The 5,300-nt window shown below is 40.1% G+C and overlaps 1 long non-coding RNA gene across 1 annotated transcript; it reads right to left on the minus strand.

The window, feature by feature from the left end:
- Positions 1–2,316: 2,316 nt before the first annotated feature.
- LOC147372258 (uncharacterized) lies at positions 2,317–3,050 on the minus strand. The gene is made up of 2 exons (XR_015163952.1): positions 2,999–3,050; positions 2,317–2,651 (listed from the first exon to the last, which is right to left on the minus strand). It is a non-coding gene; the product is annotated as an uncharacterized LOC147372258 (long non-coding RNA).
- Between the last annotated feature and the right edge of the window lie 2,250 nt (positions 3,051–5,300).

Genomic DNA, 5,300 nt, shown 5'->3' on the forward strand with positions numbered 1-5,300 from the left:
CTTCCCAATCCAGCGATTGAACCCAGGTCTCCTGCATTGCAGACAGATTCTTCTACCATCTGAGTCACCAAGGAAGCCCTCTTACTGTCTTACTCTCATCCACAGCACTGGGTCTGCCCAGAGGAGGTCCTCTAAGAAGACAAGGTAGTTGGATCAGGCTTGGATCAATGATTAGGGTGATGGAGGCCTTGGAGCATAATTGCTCGAGTCCAGCAGAATTCTCAAAGCAGATGGCAAGCTGTGTTACTGGGCTTACTGCAGAGACCAGATCACACTGTTCTTCCAAGTCAATAAAATAAGGACTAAAATAGTCTAGTGGGCTTAGAAACTGCATCACTGCTCTTCTTTCCAAGAACAATTCTGATGGAGTCAAGGAGAATAAAAATTGTATTGAGATGAAGTTGGAAAGGAGGTGAATAAACAGGCAGTATGTGAAAATGGTGCTTGTGGTAAGCTCAGTTCTAAATGGGAGGACAGATAATGTAGTCTTCAAACATGGTGTATGCCCATTCTATCTATTATAGAAGGTCAAAATAATACATTCCTGGAAAACTTTTGGGGGGGTTTACTGATGAGGGAGGGTTTCTCTGGTGGCTCAGATGGTAAAGAATCAGCCAGGAATGCAGGAGACCAAGGACAGAGGAGCCTGGCAGGGTACAGTCCATGGGGTCACAAAGAGTCAGACAGGACTGAGTGACTAACAATTTCACTTTCACTTTTCTAGTGAGGGAACCTAGTTTAAAACTAGGTAGTCATATTAAACCAAAAGCTCTTGAAACAAAGGATTTCTTCATGAACATGCTTCCAGATTTGTTAAATTTGACCACTGAAGAGGCATAATAAATTCTTGCATATTAAATAACTTTTGCCTTTTTGATCCAGTGTGAATGAATGTTTAAATGAATCCAACTTGCTTTACTCCACTGACTAATGTACATTTATATCTTTCCCTGATGTATTCTAGTTGACAATATCTATGTATTCAAAGTGCTCTTCTTCAAAAATTTCCTGCAACCAGATTATCAGCTGTCCATGGCCTCTTCCACCCTCACATTATTATTCTAAGCTAGTGAGGTCTGGCTGCCTATGTAATAATTATGTTTAGAGATATATGAAATACTTCTTAAAGTTCTGTTCATGATTTCCAACCTCGAAGACTAAAATGTAAAATAGCATTGTCCTTGCTATGGAGGCTGTCCAGATAAAGATCCAAATTTCTTCCTCTTGGTAGAGAAGTAAAGACATTCAGATATAGTTAACAGTCTAGTGATTCAGACTCTTTTGCTTAGAAGATATATATTATCCTGGTTTCATTACTCTAGCCAAAGATATGTTTTGATGTATTCTCTTTTTGCAACTTATCTCCCTAAGTGAAATGGAGCTGGTGGGGCCAGTCAAAGATGTCTTTATTCCCTGAGGGTCAGTGAGAGGTCAGAGCTTTGAGTCAGAGGATCAGTGAGAGGTCAGAGCTTCATTCAAGGGTGGGAATGCTGTGGCCTGGATCTCACTGGACGACCTGATACACCAAAGTTAACAATTCATGACTTCTATAAGAACACAGCAGGCAACTAAAGATGGGAACGTGGCAGCAGTCAAATCTTCATCCAAGTAGAGTTATTTGCATCATATCCAATGTCATCTATGTCCTTCCTGAAAAAAAGCATTCAGGTTGTAAGAACCGGTATCATTTTTAAGCCAAAAACAAGAGAGAGAGAGATGAGCCAATGCATGCCAGCTATATTCTTCTTTTGGTCTATAGCCTTTAAGTGAATAAACTTATTTTCTTTTTGCTAAATATTGTATGTTTGTGCATGCTGAATTTGAAACAGGCAGCTATATTATTCCAACTAGCCTAGAAGATAACTTGCAAAAATGGAACAAATACTGCAGAGTTTCATTTGTCTGACTGGTAGGCCTCAATGTTTAAATGTTATGGTGCTGGAGAAGACTCCTGAATGCAAGTTCCAACCAGTCAATCCTAAAGGAAATCAACCCTGAATATCCACTGGAAGGACTGATGTTGAAGCTGAAACTCCAATAGTTTGGCCACCTAATGCAAAGAGTCAACTCACTGGAAAAGACCCTGATGTTGATTGAAGATGATGTTGATGAAGATGCTGATGAAAGATTGAAGGCAGGAGGAGAAGGAGATGACAGAGGATGAGATGGTTAGATGGCATCACCAGTTCAATGGACATGAGTCTGAGCAAACTCTGAAGATGGTGAAGGTCAGGGAAGCCTGGCATGCTGCATTCTATGGGGTCACAAAGAGTCAGACACAACTTAGCAACTGAAAAATAAGAGTACATTACTCAGTTTCCTATCTCTGCTATAACACATTTTATTGGCTTAAAATAACAGAAATTTATTATCTCATAGTTCTGAGGGTCAAAAGCTCTAAATCAGTATCACTGGGGCAAAATCAAGGTGTCAGCAGGACCATACTCCCTCCAGGAGCGCTGGGGGAAATTTCATTCCTTGCCTCTTCCACCTTCTGGTTGCTGCTGGCATTTCCTTGGCCTGCGGCTATCTCACTCCAATCTTCAAGGCCAGAATCTTGAAATCCTTCTGCTCTGGCTCTACATTAGCTTCTTCTCAGTGTGTGTCAAGTCTTCCATTCATATAAGGATACTTGTTACTGCATTTAGGGCCTAACCAGAGACACAAGAGATATGGGTTCAATCCTTAGGTTGGGAAGATCCCCTGGAGGAGGGCATGGCAACCCACTCTTTTTCTTGCCCAGAGAATCCCATGGAATGAGGAGTCTGGTCAGCTATAGTCCATAGGGTCACAAAGAGTCAGACACAAGTAAATGGACTTAGCATGCACACGCATGAAAGAATAATCCATTATATCAACCTGTCTCAAGATTTTAACTTAATCACATGCATAAAGACCCCTTTCTGAGTCCAACAAGGTAAAATTCACAGGCACTAGGGACTAGGATGCAGAGATATTTTGAGGGCCCATTTTTCAGTGTACCACACTCACTGCTTACCTATCATTTAACACATAAAGTCACGTAGATAGAGGCAGAGATCCAATCTGAAAGCAAGTGACAAATTATCAGATTACTCTTCTTAAAATTTTGCTATATTCACTTATCAGGAAAATTCACTTAGAGGAACTCTTTAATCATACAATGCTAGATGAATAAGATGCCTAGGAAAACAAAACAGAAAGCTTCTTAGGATCACCATTTTGCGTCATGCCTAGGAAGAGCTTAATATGGAAATGAGAGTTAGAACAGAGACCCTGAATCTCTCTGCATCCTGAGACTGTGCTACATCTACCCTCAGTTTTGGTCAACTGAAGCAGGTGCGTGAGAAGAGGAGAAAGAGTAGAGTTGTCCACCCTTGGAGTTCAGTATATCCTTAAAATCCTTATAGAAACTCTATGACAAAGTGAAAGCCATTTGCCTTTGTATTGGAAGACGACATGCATCCCTGGGGTAATAAAAGTCAATTCAATTCAATCCTGGGCCCAAGGGAGTATATAGAATTGGATTCAGAGTTAAACCATTCAGAATTTAAATACATCAAATTCCTAATATCTCCAAATGTCATGTTGGTGAGTCATCCAGGCACCATGGTGTGGTGGAAGAGATTAGGGGTGGAGACAGATCAAGAGTGAAAACAAGAGCTGAGAGGCTGCAACTCCGGAAGAGCCCAAGGCAACCCTGAACCTCAAAAACAGCGAGGAGGAGGAAAGGTGCCAGTGAAGTCTTCCAGAGGAAACCTTTGTTTTTGTTTCCACATTTCATTTCCACTATTTTCTCTCTTCCATTAAATAATTTCCAGCCCTATAATAAATGTAATGTTCTGAATGAGTGTAAGAGATATTCTGGGATTTTAGACCAGAAATCACCCAACAGGCCAGAGGCATACGCACCCCCATGCTCCCCACATACACACACACACACACACAGATACACAGAGTCATCCTCACCAGAGACTATGTGAAGACACCCTCGTGTTGTGCAGAAGGTAAAGTGACTCATGAAGCTAAATTGTGCTGACAGTTTCTAATCCCAGCTCACCAGGGATTTAAATTGTACAATAAGGAAATGACTTGTTGGATAACTTCCAGAGTTTGTCTTAAAATTTAATTGCAACCTACCTAACACTTTTATAAAACATATACATTTTACTTACGTTTCTTAGTCAAAATATTCCTCTAACCTTTTTTCTAAGTAAGTGACAAAAGTGTTCTAGTTGTAATTAATGGAGTACAAAAATATTGGGGAAACATGCCTAAAGGCTTAAACTATAATTCTATTACTAATATATTCCCTTGGCTTGCTTTTTGAACTCCGCTGCCTCCTGCCTTGCAGCTGTGTTTAATGAGTGGAGAGATTATTCAAATGAGCCCACAGCAGAGCATTATTTCTGAGGCGCTCGCCATCTTGAACGGGCATCCTCTCATGATCAGGCAGTCGGAGCAGACCGTCCATCCCGCTTTGGTTACCTGGCCATGTATGTGGTAATATAACTCCACAGACATCCGATTACATCCCTAGATTTGGAGAGAAGCTACTAATGATCCTGTGACCAAACCAAAGGACAACAGAAACAGCCTTCAAGGTGAAAAATGAGAAGATACCTACACCAGCCTCTACCCCACTTCAGCTTTCAATTTGTCACTGCCTGTCAGTGATGGAGAATGTGAGTGTCTCATAATGAAAACATGCAGCCATGCAAAATAGTCTCTCTTAAAAAGCACTGTTTACAGGCATATGGCCTTTGCCCCAACTAATAATTGAAATGCAACCCCTTGCAAATGGGCAGGCTGATGTTTAATGATCTTTAGGATGTTAAAATGAGCTTCTACTCATGTAAGATTTAAAGTAAGAAAACTCTCTAGGGGAGAAACCCCTGAGATGGTTACAAAGTTGCCAAGAAAATTTAATAAGAACTAATTTTGAATTGATAAGTGTTCATTCCAATATGGCGGGATTAAGCAATAAGAATTCTTCCTGGGAATTTACAGAGAGATAAGCATCTCATGAATAAGTAAATTCTGAAACAGGAGGCTACAGGGTGTTTATTGATTTTGAAATCATTTGTTTGAGAAATTGCCCTTGAGGAAAAGACTATTATGGCTGATAATATAATAGTTATATTCAGAGACAACCCACTTCTTTGGCTGATGGCAGAATATAAAGATTACCCACCCAATACAAAATTTATAAGCAAAAATTTAAATTGCAAAACCCAAGTTACTCGTTATTATAAGCTTCCATTTCCTAATTTCTAGAAGTTAATTTTCAGATGCAATACAAAAGTCAAAAATAAGTAAAA

The sequence above is a fragment of the Bos grunniens genome, chromosome 5 (genome assembly GCF_055505025.1).
Source record: "Bos grunniens cultivar Pamir isolate PY7600 chromosome 5, Bosgru_T2T1.0, whole genome shotgun sequence".
In the NCBI taxonomy this organism is placed as follows: domain Eukaryota; kingdom Metazoa; phylum Chordata; class Mammalia; order Artiodactyla; family Bovidae; genus Bos; species Bos grunniens.